Here is a 13,492-nt window from a genome sequence, read left to right as displayed (position 1 = left end):
AAAATTGTGTTATCTTCTTTAAGTCAAAAGGGACAAGATTGAACATAATTGAACTTGGTACACGACTGGTATTGTCTATAAATTATTAAAAAATGAACATTCAACTTAACAATGGTTTTATAATTCATAAGGCCATGTGTTTTATTACTAAATATCAAATATCCTCTATAAAGTCCTTGTACTACTTTGTTTTTATTTCGATCTGTTAAAATGATGTCAGCATATAGTTTAAGACCACAACTGCTAAATAAGTGTAAGAAACATCAGGAGCATGAACAATTGGTAAACCATTCTGATTAACTAGGATTTTGTAGCTTTTAAAAATATGTACCTGACACAGCAACACCACTAACATGTTGTTAATTATTAGTCTCTGAAATAAACTTCTGGCAGGATAAAGGACACTAACAAGACTCAGGAAACAACCAAACCTGAGAGACTCATGAAGTCAATAATTGAAGCAATATAAGGAACAAAAGTGTGCTGAAGAGGCGACTCCCCCATGGTGTGAGCCACCTACAAGCATTCAGAATACTTCCACAGTGCAGGCTTCAGGTATCACCATTCTTCATAGGGCAGGCTTTCAGTGATGCAGTTACTGGCCTGAATCACTTTTGCTCCTCTTATTAATTACAATTAGCTAATCGATTCATCAATATGTTCTTGGTCTTATGCCTTTGTTCGGTCAGTCTTTTTCTGGAATAAATCAATGGTTTTACATAATTTTCCAGAATAAATTAAACATTCTATGCTTTGAGTATGCTGCTAGTCTGCTTCCTTTTTTGGAATCTATCTTAAGAAGTCCATATGATAATGATCCACTGACCATATAGAACAGACCACAGCATAAGACAAGTGTGAAGAAAATTTGCTTACAACCTGTCATGTGGAATCTGGGTGCAAAGTGTTTAAAGGAACAGATGCATCAGTGACCACTGTACTCTAAAGCATAAAATGGTGTTAGCCAGATGGCTCAGTATTTAAAAGGCGTGCCACTAAGCCTGACAAACTGTGTTCAAGTACTGAGACTTATATGGTCTGGTGGAAAAGTAGCAATGCTCCCATATTATCCTGTGACTTCCATGCCAATGCTGTGGGACACACACACACACACACACACACACACACACACACACACACACACAAATGTTATGCACTCGCTGAGAAGTGAATATTAGCCCAAAAGCTCAGATTACCCCAGATACAATCCACAGACAACATGAAGCTCAAGAAGAAGGATGACCAAAGTGAGGATGTTTCAGTCCTTCTTAGATTGATAACAAAAGTACTCATAGGAGGCTATATGGAGACAAAATTTGGAGCAGAGGTTGCCCCACTTGTGCATCCAGCCCATATACATACAGCCACCAAACCCAGAAATATTGCTGCTGCCAAGAAGTGCATGCTGATGGGAGCCTGATATAGCTGTCTCCTAAGAGGCTTTGCCAGAGCATGACAAATACAGAGGCAGACGTTCACAGCTGACCATTGAACGAGAACAGGGATCCCATTGGAGGAGTTAAAGAAAAGATTGAAGGAGCTGAAGGCATTTGCAACCCCATAAGAACAATAATACCAATGAACCAGGACTCCCAGGGACTAATCCACCATCCAAAGTGTACACATGAACAGACCCATGGATTCAGCTGCATGTGTAGCAGAGGATGGCCTTGTTGGGTATCAATGGGAGGAGCAGCCCTTGGTAATGGCAAGGTTCTATCTCCCAGTAAAGGGGAATATCGGGGGAAGGTAAAAGGATTGGGTAGATGGGTGGAAAAGGGGGAATGAAAAAGGGGGGATGAGGGATGGAATTGGGGGGTTTATGGACAGGAAACCGGGAAAGGAGATAACATTTGAAATGTAAATAAATAAAAAATATCCAATAAAAGAAAAGAAAAATAGGACTGCCAAAGTCACTGATGCATATTAAAAGGGAATTATTTTTGTCTTTATTAAATACCATATAGTATCATAGGCAATCATCATAATTTCATGTTTCTATTTTCATGAGAATATAAAAGAAAGTATGGTGAATATAATTGAGTATTATTTGTATTCCTAGTACTGCTTTTAAGGAGATGGGAGAAAGTCAAATGTTTTTCAAGAAATGAGTTGCTCTATACAATTGATTTATGAAACAGTGAAAATTCCATCATTTAATTTTCCCAAATTAAAACTAAATAAAAACTGTCCCACAAAAAAATAAAAATAAAAACAAAATATTGCTTCTAAAACAAGAAAGAAATAAAAAAGAGATGATTTCAGTGCTGGAGAATTTATCAGTGTGTAAAGTACTCGTTAGTTAAACATAAAGACTTGGGTTTGTGTCCACAGAATTATTGTGAAATATTAGGCAAAGTAGTCTGAACCCCAAGGCCAAGCTGTAAGGCAAGAGGTCCAGGTGGATCAAGGGATCCAGGTGGAAGATAATGACTCAGTGGCCCAGCAGCTGATCTAATCTAAGGATATGCTCCAGGTTCCGGTTCAGTGAAGGAGACACCAAACTCCTAAATACTAAAGTTCATGCATTTGTCAGTGCATGCACATGTGTGCATACTTGCTTTCTCTCTCTCTCTCTCTTTCTCTCTCTCTCTCTCTCTCTCTCTCTCTCTCTCACACACACACACACACACACACACACACACACACACACACAAATACACAGAGAGAGAGAGGGGAAGGGAGGGGAAGGGAGAGAGACAGACAGACATACAGACAGACAGAAAACAAAGAGAGATACACACACAAATGCATGCACACATACACACACGCATGCACTCACGCACACACTGCAAAGTTGTTATTTTAATGATTCTACTTATATAGATAAAACAAATATGGTCATATAAAATGGAGGTTGATGTACATGTAACTGAGCTCATTAAAATTTCATCATCATCTTCAGTAAACAATTGTATTTTGACACAATGGTCAATGATTCCTAAACTGCATCAATGTACATGAGAAGAGGTGTTGTCTCGCTATTTGATATTGTCCACGTGGCTTCCTTTTTTACCCCTAGGAAAACCAAAGAACAGTTTATTTTAGTATACTTCAAAAACCATGTGCTTCTTCCTTTTTATAATTGAGATTCCACCCTATGCTCCTGGAAACTATTCACTTTGCCAGCTGATGTCACAGAGATGTCCTTCTGTGATTTTCTGATGGGTAACATGAAAATTAAGCATGTTTGTTTTTACCTTATCTGACTTTTCAATTAGTAAATTCTGAGTAATGTTAAGTTCCACATTTAGAATATATTTGCATAGTAGGTACTATCGGAAGTGCATACTATGGATTCCTATAAGCTGAGATATGGTGTTCCTTTGAAACCTTTAACTTACTAAAGTTTTAATGCATCTAACATTGTTGCTAGTGGTCGTTTCTCAATGTTGTAGCTGTGACTTAATGTAAGTAAGTCCTATAAAATATCAACTTATAGTATATTTTCTTAGAGAGCAAACAGTTTATATCACAGACTTTTTTGGTTTTGGCTTCACTGGTACTAAACAAGCGTAATATTTTCATATTGACATGAATAAATGAAAATAAATCAGTATTGAATTCTATGTGATAAATACATTATTTGTAAAGATACAAAATTTTTCTAAAATGATCAAGTTAAAACTTTAGTAATGAGTAACTAAATTCATGAAACAGAATGTATTTTGGCATCATCAATGTAGTCACTTAAAATCCATTAACATGACATAAATAAGAGAGTATATTGAAGCCCCTGAAAATTTAACACTTTGTTTCTACTACATAGCACACCACAGGCTTTGAAGTTACAAGAAACTATCATTTAAAAACTCGAGACCCCAAAAGTACAACAATGCCAAGCAACCAGAGCTTCCAGGGACTAAGCCACTACCCAAAGACTATACATGGACTGACCCTGGACTCTGACCCCATAGGTAGCAATGAATATACTAGTAAGAGCACCAGTGGAAGGGGAAGCCCTGGGTCCTGCTAAGACTGAACCCCCAGTGAACTAGTCTATGGGGGGAGGGCGGCAATGGGGGGAGGGTTGGGAGGGGAACACCCATAAGGAAGGGGAGGGGGGAGGGGGATGTTTGCCCGGAAACCGGGAAAGGGAATAACACTTGAAATGTATATAAGAAATACTCAAGTTAATAAAAAAAATGAAATTACATTGTATGGAAAGTCTCAAAAATATGAGTATTCCATATATTGGAAATGAAAGCACATTTTTTATTAATTTATTTTTCTTGTTTTATTGAAAATGGATTCTTCTCTTATATAATACATTCCAAGAATATTTCCCTTCCCTCTACTCCTCTAAGCTCCCCCACCAACCCACTAACTCTGCTCTCCTCCTATTTACTCCTACTCTGTCTCCCTTCAGTCGAGTGGGAAACTTTCAAATGAGCAGGCATCTAAGAAACTACAACCTAAAAATATAAAACAAAATAAAATGAGGCAAGGCAAAAAACCAGCATACAGAAGCTGAACACAGAAACCCAACAGGGTGAAAAGAGTCTCATGACCAGACAAAATAGTCAAACACACCTCTGCTCCCACAGGTCAGACTCCCATAAAAACACCAAGCTAAGAGTCACAACATATTTACATGGTGCAGGACCTTGTATGCAGGCTCTGTGCTTACTGCTTCAGCCTTGGTGAAACCATGTGAGCCTGGCTTAGTTTATTCAATACTGCATGTTTTCCTGTTATCCTCCTATTGTCTTTCCTCCCCATAGTTTACAAAATTCCCTGAGTTCAAAGGGAGTGATTTGATGGAAACCTCCACATTAGACATTCTCTCCAAATAATGCCTGGCTGTGAATCTCTGCATCTGTTTCTATCTGCTTCCAGAGGAACTGGACAAGAAACAAATCTATGACTATAACAGAATATCATTAGGAATCAGTTTATTGATATATATTTATAAGATTTTGTTCATTCATTCATTTGTTCATTCACTCATTCATTCACTCATTCATTTATTTTGACTAGTCATGCAGGGTTCTGCCCTAGGTCTCTAGGCTAGTTGGTATCTAGTTATTGTCCATCCAAGCAGTGTCAAACATAAGTTCACTCTTATGGAGTGGGCCTCAATTAAATCACATATTAGTTGGCTCCTCCCACAACTTCTGCACCACCTCTACTTCAGCACACCTTGCAGACAGGACAGAGTGTAAGTCAAAGTATTGGTGGCCAGGTTGGTGTCCACATTTCTTGTTTGATAGATTACAAAGTACCTTCCCACTCTAAAGAGACCAGAAGGTCCAGGTGAAGACTTTATGCAAGCATAAGTTTGATATCTCTATGTCTAATGAGGTGTGAGAATGTTTTCCTCTGCAGTGGGGGCTGGCTGTACATTTGTAGACAGCAACCTTCTGTCCTAGAATCAGACTGGTTGATTTGGGGATCTCCATGGGACTCCCTTTATCAAAAATTTTGCCAAATCCAACCCAATCCTGACACTAGGAGCCTTGGCTGGCTGTAAGAAATGGCCTGTTTAGGCTCCATCCCACTTTACTAGGAGTTCTCACTAGGTTCGCCATCATATATTTCAGGCAGTATCCACTGCACTAGGTTTCTACACCACCCCCGTTCTCCCTATCTCTCCACATACTCTTTCCTTCTACTCCATCATTTTCCCACACCTGATCCCTCCTTCTTCCACTTACAACTTCCCCAAGTCTACTTGTAAAATCATTTTCATTTCCCCTTCTCAGCCAGATCCATGCTTCTTCCCTATAGTACTCCTCTTTACCTAACTTTTCTTGATGTATGGATTGCAATATAATTATTATTTACTCGGTGACTAATATAAATTATAAATGAATGCATACCATATTTGTCTTTCTGGACCTATGTTACCTTACTTAGAATGATTTTTTTCTAGTTCCATAAATGTGCCAGCAAATCTCATGATCTTGGTTATTAACAGTTGAATAATGCTTCATTGTATAAATGTCCATTATTTAATCCCATCTACTTATTTACAGAGTTTACTTTATTGTTAAACTTAATTCTGTCATTTGATTTCTACTTCAAAAGTTAATGTAAGCTGTGCCCTGTCTTCCTGAAGATTGAGAACTAAAAAGAGATGCACCTGTACTTTCCCAGGAGCTCTCTGCATTTTTTTAAATATCAGGAGAAGTTGAGGTTCATAGGCAATGTACATTATTTAGAATTTTAGAGCAAGCACAGAGCCAAAATGAGAATTTTCAACTGAGGAATCTTGAATGGCTAAGAAGCACATAAAGAAATGTTCAGCATCCTTAGTCATCAGGGAATTGCAAATCAAAACGAACCTGAGATTCTACCTCACACCAATCATAATGGCTAAGATCAAAAATGCAGGTAACCACAGATGCTGGTGAGATTGTAAAGAAAATGGAACACTCCTCCATTGTTTGTAGAATTGCAAACTGGTACAACCACTCTGGAAATCAGTCTGGTGGTTCCTGAGAAAATTGGAGCTAGTTTTACCTAAAACCTAGCTATACCACTACCGGGCATACCAAAAAAAAAAAATGCTCTAACATATAACAAGGAAACATGGTCCACTATGTTCATAGCAGTCTTATTTATAATAGCCAGAAGCTGGAAACAACCCAGATTTCCCTCAACAGAAGAATGAATACTACTCAGTTATTAAAGCGATTAGTTCATGAAATTCTTAGGCAAATGGATGGAAGCAGACAGTATCTTCATGAGTGAGCTAACCCAGTCACAAAAGAACACACACTGTATGTGCACACTGATAAGTGGGTAGTAGCCCAAAAGCTCACAATGCGCATGATAAAACCCACAGCGCATACGAAGCTTAGAAGGAAGGAAGATTCGGTCCTGAATTGAGGGGAGAACCAGATGATCGTGGGAAATAGAGGGAAAGTGGAACCAGGGAGGGACAGAGAAGGAGCAGGAAAAAAGGGGGGCAGTATCAGGAACTGAAGGGGATGTGAGAAAGTTACAGAGGGTAAGAAAATGGAACTTAAATATGTAGCAGGGTGGGCTGAGGAACTAGGGATAGCTACTGGAGGGTCCCAGAAACCAATGAAATGTGAGACTTCCAGGACCCAACGGGTATGACTTTAGCTGAAATGCACAGAGAAGGGGAAGATAGAACCTGCAGAGATCAACTCCAGTAGATAGGCATGGCCTCAGGTCGAAGGCTGAAGCCACCCACCCAATTCAAAGATTTTAACCTAGAAATGTTTCTATCCAAAGGAAGAAGAGGGACAAAAAATGGCAGAAACTGGAGGAAGAGCCATCCGGGAACTGGTCCACCTGGAGTTCATCATGTCTGCGCACACCTAACCTGATACTGTTGCTGTGATCAAGAGGTGCTCTTGCTAACAGGAACATAGTGTTGCGGTTTCTTCGGAGGTCTGGCTAAAAACTGACCAATGCAGATGTGGATGCTTGGAGCCAACCATCAGACTGAGCTCAGGTACCCTAGTGGGGGAGCTGACAGAAGGGCTGGAGAGGCTGAGGGAGATTGTAACCCCACAGGAAGAACAGCATAGACTGGCTCGACCACCCAGTGCTCTCAAAGACTAGACCACTAAATGAAGGAGTGAACCAGGAGGAATCCATGACTCCAGATACATATATGACAGAAGATGGCCCTGCCTGACACGGAGGGGAGGCCCTTTGTCATGTGGAGATTTGATGCCCCAGCATAGGTGGATGCTGGAGTGGTGGGGAAGGAGAGGGTGGGATGGGGAAGCACCCTCATACATGCAAAGTGGAGTGGGATGGGGGTTGGTAGAGGAGTAGCTGGGAAGTGGGATATCACTTGATATATAAATGAATGGAATGATTAATAAAATAGAAAAAATAAAAAATAGAATGTAGGAGATTTAAAATTTCCTGTATGCACAATTTATGATGGAATCATGTGCATTCATTTTATTTATAATAGAGAAGGCATGTAGAGTGGGGCAACTTGTGTTGAACTTCTGTCAGAAGAGGTTATAAAATTGGCTCTGACAAAGGACAGGAAAAATAAAGGACACTGGTATATTTTGGTGCTCAAGTCATGAATAACGAAGATGGACTGGGTGTTGTATTACATTGATTCAATAAATGCTAACCACTTTACTCTGGCTTTGTGAGGCCTCAGGGACTCCCATTTGGATGTACAAAGGAAGAAATTATTTGGTACTTCTTAGGATTGTAAAATGCCAAATGGGATCATATTACCTACTGACTCTGAGGGTAACATTACAGGAGAGGCCTCCATTCGGTTTGCATGACAAAACTGAGATAAGAAAGCTCTAGGTAGGTACAAGGCCAGAATAGGGAACAGGTATATAGAAGTCTTCAAGAGCAGTGAGGAATAAGTTAGGTAATACTCAGATTCAACTCTGAAAGTCATGTCTTTGGAGAGGCCTGGGGTCTATGACTGATCTGGCACAGCCCAGTACATGTCATTATGAAAAAAAACAAAAAACAAAAAAACAGACAGCCAGACCTTGGTATGATTAGATCTGATGTTTATAGTACAGATTCAATGGACTATTAAAAACACAGTGACATTACTGTGGGCTATGGTTTCAACCACGGTCTCTCAGGAACTTATGACCACAATGAGTTTATAATGCAGAGTACCACAGACCATGCCTCCATGTGAAAGGTCTGCTCTAGAAAGCAATGGAGAATATCAACAACTTCTTTTCACTCAACCCGTGACAGTTCATATTGAGACTGGCCCTGATGGGAGAGAAACAAGAGAGGCTGATGTTAGGTTGATCACCCACAAAGAAACAGTGACAGCTATATTGAAGGACAGTGCCAACGTGCAGCAAAGACACATGGAACTGTAACTGAAATCAACAACCATGGCTAGCAATGAGGCTGCATAGCAGCCAGATGATACAGAGCACAGGAACTGGAGTGTCTGCTGCAGAGCCAGTCAGTGAGTGGCTGTGATATGGTCAGCTTCAGTGGCCAGAAAAACATGGGTGGATATGATTAGTATTGGAATTCTTAAGTTATTTCAATCCAAAATCTCACAGACAGCAAATAAGCAGCCAATACCAGTTTATAAACCTAGAGGAATCTGCTGTACCCACTTGACCCCACCAGTTTGTGAAATATAAATTTTGAAAAAAATTACTTCTTTGTTTTCTTACAAAATTTCCTTGTAGCATGTAATATTGAGTAAGCTATTTTTCTGCTTTTCTCAATTACCATTTCTTAAGAATGACATTATCTGACTTAAGTAGTTTTAAGTATGTTGAATGGATCTTTAAGCACACCACAGTGAATTCGCTGGGGGCATGCATTTTTCTAAAGTGCTAGATCCCAGATGCAAAGAGAAGAATTTTTCATATTCATTCTAGTTTATATTTCATTTAAGACCTTTAAATTAAAGTAATTGCTGAGGCACTGACTAAAGCATTCTTTACAGTCTATTTTCCTAAGTGAAACTTGTTCAATTTTTTGTTATTTTTTCCCTTAAAAGAAAGAAATTTTAATAAAAGCAAATATGATTTTTCATTTACTAAAACAATTTTACAAATAAATATCACTGATTTTTAGAGATAGGTGCAAGCAGATAGTGAAGAACCTGAACATGGTAACTATACTTACACAGCGACAGACAAGTGAAATGTTGTAGTTGAATAAAGATGCCTGCTACTGAGCCCTGTAATCTACATTCTATCCTTGGCACCTACATGGTGGAAGGAAAGAATCAACTTCTAAAAGTTGTCCTTTTTTGGTCACAAACCCATCATGGCATACATATGTTTGAACACTCCCTCACGCACACAAACTTGCGCACAAACACAACAAATGCATGTAAAAATAAAAAAAGAAAAAAAACAGCTAATTGCATTGAGTTCTCTATTGTTCTGGAATATTTCTTCATGGCTTTCCAATAACATGTTGTTCTGTTACTTTCCTTGTGTCTGTTTGCATTTTGAAATATTTTCCTTTCTATTTAGACAATTGAAGAAAATGATAATCGATTGGCCCATTTCAATTAATCTCCTTTGAACTCATGTTGCATTATATGGTGTCTCTTTTAAATAGGCCATCCCCTTGAATTCAAAAGGGAGTACAGATAAATTAAGCCTTGTTCATTTAGACTCTATTGACCTGATTCTACTATAATGTATTTTCGTAAACACACATCTGTTGTTTATCATGAAAGACTAAGAGTGCATTATAATTAGAAATCTGTTGGTAATTTATTTGCTTCTTAACCACCTGCTTCATATGGATCATATTATCTTGTGTTATAATATTCTTCTATTACAGAAAGAAAATATACAATAACCAAACATCTTTCCCAGTTTTAAAAATCATCTTGGTTTTACTTGGACATTAATTTTATATAAGGGTGTTTTGTTTCATAGTGACAACTCTTTAACATATAATAGCTAATGTTTCTTAAAGACTTGATTCTATTACCAGTATATGAATCAGATAAATTACTACATTGACTACTCCCAATTTTTATTTACTATTATTTTCCAAAATTGCACATCTTATTTTTCTCAAAATATTTTCACCTTTTCCTCCCAGAAGAGATTGTCTTATCTATTCTCTAATAATGTACATGATCTTATAATTTTAATGAGTAAATCATATTGCTAACTTAACATATCTAAAGCAAGGTCTGAAGAGATAGCTGACCAGTGGAGAGCATTTGCTGCACTTGCAGAGGACCCAAATTTAGTTCCCCAAACCAATAGGCAATACACCTTTCCTACCTACATGAATACCAGTATGCACATGGTGCACATACATTCAGACACACCACTCATATACAAAAAATACATAATTAGATAGATGATAGATGATAGAAAGATGATAAATAATTAAAAATAAACTCAAACTTTAAACCATTATCAGGAGCTTAACCTTTAGGAGAGTGTTTCATAGAAGCAATATTTCCTTGTGAATATGGTTTATATTTAATTTAAATAAAAATAAATTATGAATAGGCGGATTGACCATGTGCAAAAATATACTAAATAATCAAAGAATAAAAAATAAGGGAAATGTCTTGTTTCAGAGAGACTTTAAACTTTTATATCATTTATGTATTGCTTTTAAACACTGCTGAAATATATATGGAGTTAGCCTATCTCTGTTAAAATTCCAACTGAAAAACAATATTTGCACTGTTTGCTAGATATTGCTTTTCTGACAATAAATTATGTATTTCTCTACTGAGATTTGATGAAATTTTTGGATTTTATATAGAAATAGCTATAACAGGGTCTTCTAGGTACAACTATTTTAGGAAATAGAGTCTGAGAATTCTAGGATGAAGAAAAAGGATAAACCTTGAGATTTAAAGAAGAACCAAAAGTAGGTTATTACCAATATATAGATATAGATAAAAGAGTAAAAAAAAGTCAGTGCTTCATACAGAATTGAAGTCCGAATTATCACGTTAAGATCAACTGTACACTCCTAATTGCCTCATTTAGGTAGTGGAGGCAGGAGTTTCAGGATCATGCTCAACAAGAGAAGCTTTAGAGACTAAAGAGAAGCAAATAGCATAGTGTTCATCTCCTATTATGTGTAACACCTATGCTATGAATTTTAGATTCTAACAAGACATCTATGCCAAAAAAATAATTTCTTAAGCCTAGACATGAGTAAAAATTGACACTAGATTATAACAAATTACTTAGTTTTAGTTTTATCCTATATCAATAATAATATATTTATTACTACAATCCTTTTTTGGACCTAGTATTACGTAAGGACACAGCTATACTACTCCTGGGCATGTACCAGAAAGATGCTCCAATACATAACTGCTCCACTATGTTCATAGCAGCCTTTTTTATAATAACCTGAAGCTGGAAGAACCCAGATGTCCTTTAACAGAGGAATGGATACAGAAAGTGTGGAATACTACTCACCTGTTAAAAACAATGACTTCATGAATTTTTTAGGCAAATGGATGGAACTAAAAAATATCAACCCAAGTGAAGTAACCCAGTCACAAAAGAACACACATGGTATGTACTCACTGATAATTGGATATTATCCCATATGTTCAGAACACCCAAGATACAATTAACAGACCATATAAAGCTAAGAAGGAGGACCAAAGTGTGGATGGTTCAGTCTTTCTTAAAAGGGGGAACAAAATACTCACAGGAGGACATACAGAGACAAAGTCTTGTGGAGAAACTAAAAGAAAGGCCATCCAGAGTCTGCCCCACCTGGCGATCCATCCCATATACAGCTTCCAAACCCAGACCCTATTGCTGATGCCAAGAAGAGCTTGCTGACAGGAGACTGTTATAAGTGTTCCTGAGAGACTCTGCTAGAGCCTGAAAAAAATACAAAGTAGGAGGTTCAGAGGCAAACATTGGACTGAGCATAGGGACCCAAATGAAGAAGTTAGAAAAAGGCCTGAAGGAGCTCCAGGGGTTTGCAACCCCATAGGAAGAACAGCAATATCAACCAACCAGACTCCCCAGAGCTCCCATGGACTAAACCACCAAGCAAAGAGTACACATGGAGGGACCCATGGTTCCAGCCGCATATATAGCAGAGGATGTCCTTGTCTGGCATCGATGGGAGGAGAAGCCCTTGGTCTTATGAAGGCTGAATTCCCCAGTGTAGGAGAGTGGCAGTGTAGGGAGGGGGAAAGGAGTAGGTGGGAGGGTGGTCAAGCACCCTCATAGAAGCAGGGCTAGGGTCAATGGGATAGGGGTTTTCCAGAGAGGAAACCCAGAAAGGGGATAACATTTGAAATGTAAATAAAGAAAATATCCAATTAAAGAAAAGAAAAGAAAAAAAAAAAAAGGACGACCATAATATGGATTCTTCAGTACTTCTTAGAAGGAAGTACAAAATATGGGAGGTTGTGGTTGGGAGGGACTTGGGAGGAAGAGAGTAAGCGGGAAACGGGGGCAGGGTCAGGTATGGGAGGAGATGGGAGTGATATACGGAAGGTCAGGAATTTGAACAGATGTGTGTAGCAATTGGGGATGGGGAGCTGCAGTTAGCCACCAGTAAGTTGCAGATGCTGGGAAATCAAGAGGAACCCAGGATGGAACAGGCTTTAGATTAGCTGAAATGCTCTACAAAGAGGAGGGAGAACATATAGAGTCCATATCTGGAGGTAAGGCAAGGCTCTTGATTGCGGGATGGAACCACCCACTCATCTCCAAGTCCTAACCAAGAAGGGCTCCTATCTAAAGGAAATACAGAAACATAGTGTGGAGCAGAGACTGAAAGAAAGGCCATCCAGAGATTGCCCCACATGAGCACCCCATATAGCAACACCAAACCCAGACACTATTGCTGATGCCTAGAAGTGCTTGTTGACAAGAGTCTGCTATAGCTGTCTCCTAACAGGTTCTACCAGAACTGGACATATAAAGAGTAGGAAGCTCACAGTCAAACACTGAACTGAACATAGGAACTCCAATGGAGGAGTTAGAGAAAGTACTAAAGGAGCTGAAGGGGTTTGCAACCCCATAGGAAGAGCAACAATATCAACTAAACAGATCCACAGAGATCCCACCAA

General features: G+C 38.5%; 1 pseudogene; it reads left to right on the top strand.

The window, feature by feature from the left end:
• Positions 1-213: 213 nt before the first annotated feature.
• Hnrnpf-ps1 (heterogeneous nuclear ribonucleoprotein F, pseudogene 1) lies at positions 214-8,959 on the top strand (annotated as a pseudogene).
• The last annotated feature ends 4,533 nt before the right edge of the window (positions 8,960-13,492 follow it).

Source organism: Rattus norvegicus, chromosome 2 (assembly GCF_021556685.1).
Source record: "Rattus norvegicus strain SHRSP/BbbUtx chromosome 2, alternate assembly SHRSP_T2T, whole genome shotgun sequence".
Taxonomy (NCBI): Eukaryota; Metazoa; Chordata; class Mammalia; order Rodentia; family Muridae; genus Rattus; species Rattus norvegicus.
Note: the sequence above shows the minus strand (reverse complement) of the source record. Positions and strands in the feature narration are given on the sequence as shown.